Source organism: Passer domesticus, chromosome 7 (genome assembly GCF_036417665.1).
Source record: "Passer domesticus isolate bPasDom1 chromosome 7, bPasDom1.hap1, whole genome shotgun sequence".
Taxonomy (NCBI): domain Eukaryota; kingdom Metazoa; phylum Chordata; class Aves; order Passeriformes; family Passeridae; genus Passer; species Passer domesticus.
The window spans coordinates 14,944,156-14,955,876 of record NC_087480.1 but is presented as its reverse complement, the minus strand read 5'-3'; the positions used below and the strand labels follow the sequence as shown (position 1 = coordinate 14,955,876).

General features: G+C 45.0%; 1 protein-coding gene across 4 annotated transcripts in view; it reads left to right on the top strand.

Annotated features, from left to right (window-relative positions):
• Positions 1-1,066: 1,066 nt before the first annotated feature.
• Positions 1,067-11,721, top strand: part of HTR2C (5-hydroxytryptamine receptor 2C) — a 215,878-nt gene continuing 205,223 nt past the window's right edge. For 3 of the 4 annotated variants that reach the window (XM_064426977.1, XM_064426975.1, XM_064426976.1), the window contains exon 1: positions 1,078-1,879. The gene's annotated coding sequence lies outside the window, so the exon portion shown is untranslated. Of the gene's footprint in view, positions 1,880-11,721 lie in introns of all 4 variants that reach the window. The other variant, XM_064426978.1, reaches the window with a different exon arrangement.

The window sequence follows — 11,721 nt, the reverse complement described above, 5'->3', positions numbered from 1 at the left end:
CCCCACTGCTAACAGCTTCCCTCACGGTGATGGAGGCAGGTATTGATCAGGTTAATTTTGGTGTCTCCATGGCCTTGGAGAATCAAAGGTGCTAACGGGTTGCTGTGTGACGCAAAGAGGCTTAACAAGGATCAGGGCTTCACACTAGTTTGTCCTGCTCAGAAAAGCATATTGTCTATGGCAACAATTGCTACTGAGAAAAAAAGTGGAGATTTTTAATAGGGTAAATCACCTGCTTTGCAGACTTTTGAGTTTCAGATGCCAGCTGTATGGGGGCAAGAGAGGGAAAATCTTGATGTGGCCTGGACTTACTGGCATTGTTATTTTTGTATATGTGCTATGATGGGATGAAGGACAAGCCAGAGTATCCTAAGGCACTCAGAAGAGGGGACAAGGAGAAGCAAAGAGAGAATATGTGGTATTCAGCTGGTGCACAGCCTGCTGGCCCCAGCCCTGGGGCAGGAGGGAGGCAGCGATGGCCCCAGATGCTACAGCAAGCCCTAGATCTGCTGAATTCATCACAGCTTTAGGATGTGTGACACATTAGGTGTCTGTGCCTCAGTTTCTGCCTGTGCAGAAGGGATATCCTTGTGCAAAACCAAGGTGCAAAACTGCACCTGCTGCTGGGACCATGGGAACAGTGCCACTGACCTGACACTCCTGCCAAGACCAGAGAGGGACACTTTGGTCCTTGGGGGTACCAGACCCTCCTTGCCTGCTGGAGACAATGACTGGTGCTGTGTGGGATTCGGGGCCAGCGTGCCCCATGTCTGGCTGGGATGCTGGTGGAGGTGCAGTGACAGGGGTGAGCAGTCGGGCTGGGTGGCAGGGGCTTGCTTGGACTCCCAGCACAGCCAAGGTGTGCCAGGCCTCGCTCCCAGCCCTGATGGAGGCACTCCTGCTAGCTGTCCCTTCAGTTCCCGGCTCCTGGGGTGCTCTCCCTCCCCACCCCCGGTCGGGGCTCCTGCCTGGGCTCCTTCTGCCATGGGTGAGACGCCGGCACCGAAGCTGCGGGCGCTCGCATCCTCCCCAGGCGCATGTGAGCAATGTGCCTTTAAGACTAGCAGGAGAGCAATAGTATCTCCCTCCCTCCTGTTAATTGTAGCATGTTTTCAGCCATGCTTTCCAGTCACATTCGCAGGCAGTGAGCGGGAGCAGCGCTGCCGGGTGCCAGCGGGCAGCGCCGTGCCCTGTGCCGAGCCGTGCCCGGGGTGCCGGGGCAGCGCCCGGCGCCGCGGAGCGCCGTGCCACGGGCAGGAGCCTGCCTGGGGTCACCGCTGGGCTCGCCACAGCACGCTGCTCCCCCGTGTCCCTCGCCCTCCGGCCGCAGGGTCAGACCCCTGGCCGCGCCAGCCTGGCCGGGGCTCCTGCGCTGGAGCCGGGGGCTCTGCAGTGGGTGATGCGCTGTGGTGCCTGGCTGGGGATGCTGGGGGCTGCCGTGGGAATGCCTGGCTCCCTGAGCACAAAGTGACTGCAACTCACACGAGCTTGGGACTACTTCTCGGAAGATGCCCTGCATGTCTCCGGTCATTCCTCTCCGGCCTCACCGCAGAATATTTGGAGTTGCTAGCTTTCTTCTGCCGAGGGGGGACAAAGGCAGAGGCCTCCAGAGGGTTAAGAGCATCTGCTTTTACGCCAAGTGTTTGAGCAGGAAATAATCTGCAGAGATACATGTGCAGCAATTCAACTGCTGCTGCTCTGCCAGGCTGCCGCTGCTGCAGTTCGGTGTGTGAGAGGAGCCGTGCTGCTCACAGAAGATGCTTTCTTGGTGTGTCCGAAGCTCCAGGCATGGCAGCAGAGCCCCGGCTGTCTGAGCTGGGGTAAATGTCTCCAGCCAAGAGGAATTATGTTGCCTTGCTGGCTCTGTCGGCTCACGGAGGTAGGTGCTGCTGCCTGTGCAATATGCCGTGATCTATTCCGGGGGGATACAGTCCTCTCCTCGGTCTGGGGTATACAATTTTAAAATTTTTTACTTGGGAACAGGGCTTAATTTGCAATCTATAATGCCGGACAGAAAATACATGTGTGATTTCTTTGTGTGCAGCAGGGAGGAGAGGGCAAAGGATACCTGAGCGATACCTTTTCTGATTGGCAATAAAGTTGTTGCACTTAATTGGAACAAACTACCCTCTGTCTCAGCAAAATGCACCTGGGAGCTTTTACTTTTCCCTGCTATATGACCTTTGCATGAGGTTGGCTGCAGTATGCTGGGTTATGCTTTGGTTCAGAAACTGGGACACAGTGCACTCTACAGGTCCCTTCATTCTGCTCCTGTGGACGTGGGGAGGACAGAGGGCACCCACACAGATGGGGGAAATGGTGCTGACAGGGAGCTGGTGCTTTTTTGAGGAGTGAAATTACACTAAGGAAGAAAAAAGGTGATGATCTTCTCTGAGGAAGAGGGAATGTTGAGGTCCTTAAGGGTTGATCTTGATGTTTGGAAGTAGGGAAGGACATTTGTTTTAGAAGCAGCAGTGTATGAGTCTGGGATTTGTGTTTTGCTTTGCCAGCCCTGTGAAGAGGAGTTTTGTTCAACTCTAACTACTTTACCACCCAGAATCTTTGCTTGAGGATTTTTTGCACCAATACCTGGGAGAAAAAAATCTGTCAGTGCCATCAAATTTACTTAGGCTTGTTTTGAAAGTTGCCTTCTTGAGAAATCCCTAACAAAATCAACAGCAGCTAATACTGTTACCTTCTCACCATCAGGGCATGCTCTTTTTGGTTTGTCTTGAGACCTCCAGTGGGAGTTTTATTCTGCGAAGATTAAGCTGAGAGGAAAGTTTCCAGTTTTTTGGAAAAGCGGTGTTGGGCATTGGATACCTCTTTGATTTTGTTGGCCTGGCTGACCCACATGTGTAGGTTTGCCTGTTGGCTCCTGAGTGCAGACCTGCCAAGGAAGCCTGGCTGTGCAGAAGAGGAAGGAGCTGCCTGGATTACACATCTGCATCACATGGAGAGTGGTTTGTGTTTGCTCCTGGCGTTGCAGAGCTATTGATGCAGCACAGCCAGCAGTGCCATTGCTGTGTAACAGTTTCAGAAGTGTTTCTGTGGCACCCTGGCAGAACAAATGTGTCATTCATGACTGCACTCTTCGGGAGAAAGAGCAGCACTGTCATCTGCACTGTAAATCTCTTTAGTCACTTTTGTTTTCTTTGCTCAGGTAGCAACACATTCTTAACTGGAACGTGTTGCTACCTGAGCGCTTTTGTCAGAGCATTTGTAATTGCCTCCTCAGTTTCCCCAGGGCTGCTGTGCTGTGTTTGACTCAGCACTGACATATCTCGTAGGGAAGTCTGGAGTAGAATCCCCCTGCCTTTTTCTTTTTCTTTTTTTTTCTTTTTTTTTTTTTTTTCCCCTGCTGTAATTTGGGCCCAAATGCAGTCAAGTGCGTTTCCTTCTCTTTTTTGCTAGAACGGGACACTTTTGTGTGTCCTCCTCTGGGATGCTGTAGAGAAGACCTCTTCTGTTCTGCAAGACCTCTATGTTGGAGGCAGAAACAGAAGCGGGTCTGGTGGATTTCTTGTTGTGCATGAATCAAGAAGCCACAATCCCTGCCAGGGATGGAGGCTGTGATGATACCTGGGAAGCAGCTGCTCTCTCTGTCCTGAGAAAGAGGATCCCTTCTTACCCACACACTAGGTGATATCCAGTGCTCCACAGCAACTCTTATTTCTCCCACAAAGAGGAGAAACCTCTCCTGACTTCACTTGGAGTGATGAAAACGCAAATGTATGAACATTCAGTGGAGTCTCACCAGTGTGGAATTGGTATAAGGTCATCTGAATGACTTCTGTCTAGAACAGTGCTTATAGAAGGTGGTGGACATTAACACCATTGCCTGTGCAGGAAACATTAGAAAAGAATATGTATTAGTCATCCCATTTACTGCTGTTTGCACACGGACAGAATAGTGATTAGAACTGGCTGAATCAAAGCTAAATGGTTCTTAAACAAGATTTCAAAATTCAGAATTGGATTGGGCACTTGCTGGCCAGCAACTATTTTGGTCATCTTTGTGCCTCTATTCCATCAAGTGTCTTTTTCAAAAGGTCCTTCTACAAAAAGAACAAAATGTTGGGGCATATTTCCATGTGTTGTGTTCTGAAGACGTGGATGGGAATATCTTCCTTACTGCCTTGTATCTGCTCAGGAAATCAAATCAGTGTATTTGAACCATTGAGTATTTCTGAGCAGCCATTCTGGTCAGCACTAAAGTTCTGCATTAAACTCTGTGTGGAAGTTGAGAGATAATAATGGTAATTAAAACAAATTATTTATTAAATGGGGTCTGGCCAGCATTTTGTGTCACACATGCTGTAGTGGTCACTTCTCCCTGACAGTCATATTCTGCCCACCCTGGAGACTGAGGGCAGGACTCTCCACTGTGCCCCTCTGCAAGAAGGATCTAAATCTGATGTTCTTATGGGCCCAATGCTGACCTGGCAGCAAAGATGCTGGGATCTCTTCAGGTTTGCCCTTTTGGAGACAATGCCTGCCCTTATCCATTAGGTCCTGTGCCTGCCCAGCCATGCTGGTGATCCATGTGCTGCTCATCAGTCACAGAGGTGAGGAGATGGTGACAGACAGGCCAAAGAAATAACTATTTGCTAGGGAGTGATTCCCTTGGTTTCTTCAGGGATTTAAACACAGGCCTGTCTTTAGGTACCTGCACTCTTTCAGCAACCATTGCATTTTTATGGTTTGTATGCTGCTTGTAAACCAGCCACAGGTGAGTAAAGCCTGTGGTCCAGAAACTGTTGAGCTGGAGATAAAACTGTTCCTTTCTGAGAGTGCCTGGAGTGTCTTTAAGAGACTGCATTTGAAACCTATCTGGCTTTGTACCACTTATAAAATGCATTCACGGTAGGTGGTGGCATCAGTCTCCTCTTAGTGAATGCAGATATTTATATTATGCAAAAGGTTTTCTCACTTTGCTAGATTCAGATGACGACTGGAGATCATTCTTGTTAGATAAAAAACTGAGTCTGACTTTAGAGGTGAATTCAAAGAGCAATTTCTATTTAATATATATAGCAACAAATAGGAACAAAGCTGCTTAAGGAGTACTTTAATGATGAATCATTATATTGCTCTCACCAGTCTGAAAGGCAATAAAAGTAAAAATGGAGTGCTAGGATGTAGTTGCTTAGAAAACGTACAGAAAGGGATCCGTATTGAGTGGGTTTTACAACACATCAAAGAAATGTTTTGAGGTGCAAAATTATCAAGTGTCTTTCCACCCCAAAGATGAGGCAGCTGCTATCTATTGTTTATTGTTCCAGAAGGTCATTTTCTTTGGTTGTGACTAACCAAATTTAATAATTTATTGCTTTTAAAAAAAATCCTGACTGTTTCTCCCCACCCCCGGATCAGGACAGATGCTGTCATAATGCTCCTTCAATGCTGTAATTTTTATTACCAGTCCTAATTAAATGCTGTAACTTCTGAAAATCAGATTAATTTGAACCATCAGCCCAGTGTAAATGCTGCTATCATCAGAGATCATAAAATGTTCAAGGAACCATAATTCTACTACATAGCTGCAGTGGCAAGTGTCCAAGGATCTGGCTACCTTTGTTCAGCTGACATGGGCTGAAATGTGAGCCCTTCTGAGCAGTGCAGCATGAATAGGAATGATACATTCCTCAGCTGTAGAATTGCACATTCTAGCCATAAGTCAACAAACATTAGAGAAATGGCATCGCCCCCCATCACTGTGGTGCTCCTCCCCTGCTATAAATATTGTATGAATTCTGCACGATCATAAAGGGGAAAATAGAGGTGGGAGGTTGTTGCACAGCACAGCTGCACTTCAGTGGTGAGCCAGGACATGATACAGATCAGCCCCACTGCCAACCAAGGTTTTTCCATCCTTGGGCCACGGTCCATGAATTCAAGTTGCACAATAACTACTTCAGCTAATTTGCTCTACAGCCAGGACACACTGTGATCATCACTTTGGTCTTCTGGACATGTTCTGGTTCCTTCATGACCAATTTGTTCCTTTATGACCAATTTATGTATTTTCATTTTTTTCTTAAATTTTCCTCCACAGATATTAGATAACAAGTAATAAATTCTGATTCCAACTCAAGCAGTGGCAAAGTTGGTCTCCCTGCTCTGTCCCAGCTTTATTTGTTAGGTGTGACAGTGTGGAAGGTCTCACTGGTCATTACAGATATAATTACCTGGCTCTGACAGACAGGAGGGCATTAATATGACACTGAAAGCATTGGAGTTGGAGCTTCATGTTTAGATTTTCTTTGCAGCAGAGAAAAAAGCCCCCTGAGGGAACCATCACCCTTGTCTACAGCAAGATGAGATGAGTTGCAGGCCAGAAATGCCCAGTCCTCTCCAGCCCCATGGGTGGAGCCTGTGCGACAGGCTCAGGGCTGGGTGAGGGGTGGTGCAGCAGCACTGGGTGAGATGAACCCCCCACAACAGCAGCTGGTCTCAGTCCACATCCAGCAAACCACCAGCCCCACTCAGGATGCTCCAGGCTCCTTTGAAGGGCTTGGTGGAGGATCTGACCCTGCAGGTTGGACTCTGCCTTGCTGAATTGAGAGCCTTTCCAGTGCCTGTGGTGGAGTGGGGCTGTGGAGTGTGTGCTGCTGTTTGCTCCCGAGCATGCCAGGAGCAGCTGCTGCTCTGTTTCTGCTCACTGGGACCCAATGCTGCTACTTGATTCTATAAACCATCCCTTTGGCACTGCTGGTCATGTTTCCTGTTCAAGAGCTGTTTTAGCTACCAGACCTGTATGTTCAAGGCTTTGTGGTGAAACCAAAGTGGCAAAATCTGTGTCAGTTATGGACTGATGTGGATAGTACATGTTTGTGTCAGTGGGTGGATCTTCTGCTCCTGCCCACTTCCCAACACCTTGACTGTATGCAGGCAGTTAGTGCTGCAGAGAGGAGACCAGCACAGTGGGATTTGTGCCATAAAGAATTTTATGTTTGAGATTTACCCAGCAGGCTTCTTTCAGGCGAAATGTGGAAATTTTAGAGTGTTTTCATGCCAAGTGTTGCAGCATTTGACCACAATTTTTCTTTTTCAGCATATGTGACGTTTAGGAAGCTCGGGGCAGACATATGATTTTAGAACAACTATTGCTTGCAAAGAAAAAAAAAAAACCAGAAGCATATTAATTATCCACACTTTATTATGCATGGTGGTTTGCACACAGTTATTGTGGACATTGTTATCTGGAAGACTGTAATATTAATGTTTCTAATGGGGGTATTGTACATCTACTGAAACTCTTACAGTTATGGATTAAATTTAATATACGCTCCCTCTGAAAAAGCCTGATTTTTTTATATTTTATGGTACCCAGTGCTATGTACTCAGCTTACAACAATAAAATAGCTGAATGCTGGAATAAATGTACCAAACAACTCTCTTGTCTTGATAACTTAACTGCTTTTAAATGTTAATCATCTCATTCTCTATTTTCTAAACCTGTGTGCAAATATAAAACCTCATGTAAGTAAGTAGGTCTGAGCACTGTAGTGTGAATATGGCAAATATTCTCTAGCAGTCCTGAGTTCTGCAATGCTTGTATGATCCTTGGGATCATCCTGATGACACAGGCTATAGAAAATGTCACCCAGCAACTTCTCCCCTCCTTTCAGAAGAATATTCAGGCTTATTTAAAGAGTGCAGATAACTGGATCTCAAAGGTATCCTCAGGGTAGTTGTTTTGGTGAGTAATTATTTCTGGTGATTTATAAAATAATAAATCCAATCTGTTTATTTTCTTGTTCCATAAGTTGAATCATCTTTGTCCTTTGTCTGCTTAATTAAGGAGCCTCCTGGTAATGCAAATCATTTCCCATGATGTGGACAAATCATTATTCAGCCTTCTTTTTGCTGAAAAGATCATATAATCTAAACCCTTTCCACACAATCTGTTTTCAGGCACTTAAATTCTATGCATTTCTCTGTGTTTTTCAGGATCTTTTTGAGCTGTGGACATTAGAGGTGGCTTCTCTGGGACAGCAGAATCCCAGATTTTACTAATATTCTCACTAGCACCATGCACAGAAACAACATGACATTTCTAACCTTGCCTCTCTCCAAACATCTGAAAGTGTCATTAGATCTTGTAGCTCCAACAGGGCCCTGGGACCTTGTGTTCCATTTTTCTCCTCTGACTCCCATATATATTTTTAATTCTCCAACTTTCAATGTAACATTTCCCCATTCTGTAAGTGGGGTAGATTCTTCCCCACTGCATTCTTTGATCCTAGACAAATAGGCTTGTATTTTTCTCTGATCTCTGATAGGGCTGGGCACATGCAGAGGACTGAGCTGTTTGTGCTTGTCTAAGTTTGGCAATATTTATCACTTAAGCCAGTTCTGAGTGGCATTGGGCTGTGAAAGTTGTCTCTGTAGGCCCAGTTAAAAGCACTTCCATTCACTGATTGTTCCTCATTAAAATTACATCTTGTCAATTATCAGTGATCTTTAAAGTGTGCTGTAGTAATTTCAGGTAATGATATTCTTACAATCAGTGTGTGGTGTGTCACTGAGCCATTTGCAAAAAAAACAAGTTTGCAGTGCTGGCACAGCTGCTAGTCCCTCTCCCCCATTCCCCCCTTTATTAAGTAGATTAAAAAAATTCAGGATTATTCAAAAGGCTGCTGGAGGTTCCATCCCATGCAGGTTCAGGAGGTCCTGCAGTCACAATGATTTCTGCTGCTTTCAGGTTCAGCTTCCTGGTGGCCACTGGGTGATGGCTTCCAGGAGAGACTGAACAGGTTGCTGTTGAGGCATTCATAAAATCCATGAAAAAGAGAAAAAGCAAATTACAAAATTGGTTTTTGTAATTTGTTTCACCATACTTTTCATTGGTTCTGAGGTCGCTGCTGGTGTTTAAATACTTTTTGTTTGTTTGTTTTTTTCCTTAGGAGTTCAGTCCTCTAGCAATTGCTCTGTGATGCTGCTTTGGGTCTCATGTCCAGGTGACCACTTGCAATTGCTGGACTAATATTTGTGGCCCATCCAAAATGCTCCATGGCTCATCTGTGTCTTTTCCTTTGCTTGATCATATTTTTCCATTGTTCTGCCCTTGAGATACTTCCCTTCTAGCAGGAATATGGAATAAAATATTTCCTCTTCCAATCACTGAGGTGTTGTTTTCTATTTCCTATCCCCTCAGTGCTCACCCTGGTATTTATTATTTATTTAGCACCCCTTGACCTCATTTCTGAGACTCTATGATTCCACCTTGATTACTTCTTCCTCTCTCTTTTTGCCACTTTCATTTTTTCACAGTATTTTCTTGAGCAGTCCATTTGTTTCCTTGACACTAACAATTACTGACAGCCTGGTATCCTGTCTCCAACAGTGGCAAATAGCAGATGCTTAGAGAATAATGTAAAAAGTAGGGTGAGAATATAATAATCCTAATATATCCTGGCAGCAGTGATCAACGTCACGTCTGCCTGACTGTTGTGAATGTGTTTAAGCACAGCCCAGTGGGGGCTACTCCTAACACCATGTGGGCGAGGAGTGGACAATTTTACTAGATGGCAAATTTTCTTGTGTGACTGCCTCTTTCCAAAAGTGCTGGCCTTTCCTCGTGCCACTGCCTTGCTTAGCTTAGCACAAACAGCCTCACGCTTGTTTCTGAGCCAGTCCTGAGGTTTATTCACAGAACTCCTTGTACCTGATGGAGTAGGAGCTTGTGTTCTCTCCCTTCTGCCTCTTTGAGATGGTTGCAGTGTGGCAAGATGAAGGGAAAAGTCCTTGTGTTTGGTTATGAGCCCTTATATGATTGTGCTGCTTGACAGGTTCCTGTGTTCAAGCTGATTGCAATAAAATCTGATAAGTGTGATGCTGAAAATCCATGAAAATCATGGCCACACAGGGAAGGGAGAGACCCAAAGCAGTAGAAGAAGTTATGTGGAATGTTTGGGGGGACTTTTCTCTCTGCATCTTCATGGTTGCTTTGGGGTTCATTCTTTATTTACAGATTATTTGTTTTCTCCAGTATTCCTTCAAATCTGAAACAAAGTCTGAACTGTGTGAAGGAGATAAAAAATGTACTTCAATTTTACAAATGCTAGGTTTGAAGTTGCATTTAAAAATTCTTCTGTTAGTATGTAGAATACATTATCCAGGGTACTGAGCAGCTAAATAAGGTGAGGGATGCTTCAGGTGTTAGACCTTCAGCTCCTAGTCCTTCATCTGATGCTTCCTCTGTTACCATCACTGCTCCACAACACCACTTAAACTTATGAAGAAGAAGGTAAAGAAGCCTTTGCTTTAAAACCTCTATCTTGCTTTGTATGTATTACTGTATTCTAAAACCTTAAACTCTAAGGTTTTACCATGTGATATTATACACTTTTAATCAAACTACACACACATAATCTTAGTTCTATCATTCAATTTTGGAAGCTTTCTCCACGGCTTCAGGTCAAATGCAGTGTTCTCTTGGGGGTAGTGTCTGTCAGCACAGAAAGTCTGAAATTCTCAGCGAGCAGGGTCCCAACACTCCAGCATCCAACACCACAGTTTGATTTATCCTATGTGATGGCCAGCTGGACTAATAGAATTATTTTCAAAGTCTTATTTTCCTCACATGTTTTCTTTTCTGGTTATTACTTTGTACGTTATCCACAAGACTTTTGGAGTCCTTGGGACTTCTTTAGGATAACATGAAGGACCAAAGGGAAATTGACGTGACTGGTCATCAGCACCCAGCTCTTCACTGTTTGACTTCACGAGTGAGGAAAAGGGATCTTCTTTCCTCTCTTCTGTCCATGGAGGTGAGTCCACAAGTCCCTACAGCTCCAACTGCTCCAATGCTTGCTGTGTGATTGTTGAACAAGGCTGGGCGTCGTTCCTCCTGTCTGTTTTCTGCCCTCTCCTTGCAGAAGCAGCGGAGTGCCTCTAGTGTGCCAAGTGATGCCTGCAGTGGCTGTAGAGGATGTTCAGAACAGGGTGAGGCACACAGTGTGCCTTTCCCAGATGGAGGTTTCCAACTTTGTGCAAAGTTGTGCGTGCCAGAGCTCAGGAGTGTGAGCATATGCAAATTATCTCGTTAGAAATTCAGGGCAGAAAGGCACAGAGCTCCTTTGCTGCCACAGGGAACTATATCCAGAGACTCAGGGTGGAAATATGCCTCCTGATACATGTTTGAGTTCTGTATAAATCATCTGTAAGTATGGTTCACTCTATTCATTTAGCTGGTGACACTGTTATTTAGGAGTGATACGAAACAGTCACAAAGTAATAAGGACTGCCTGAGAAGAAAATATGTGCTAAAGCTCTTAGGTGAACTGCTAATTTAAATAAAACATGGGCTATGTTGGGGCTGAAGAATATTTCTTCTAGAAATCCTAATTATATTTAAGCCATGGATACTTGAAAGTTTGCTTTTGTTTGTGTTTTTTAAATTTTTTTTCAAAATGAAGATGCCATGAGTATTTAAGAATGTTTTAGATTCCTTTTTAGGTTGAGTGGATTCATTTTATTCCTAAAAGAATGTTTTATTGGTATCTTAGCAGTAGGGACACCTGTGCTCATCTAATGTGTGCAAATGCAGCCCAGCAGCCTACAGCCCTAAACACGATGGAAAGCTCAGAGAAGGACTGCTCATCAGGCTGCCAAGTCAGACCATGCTTCAAGTTAGACTGATGAGCAAGGGCATGTCAAGCAGATATTACTTTAGTGATTGTTAATGCATATAGGGTGCATAGAAAAAGAATG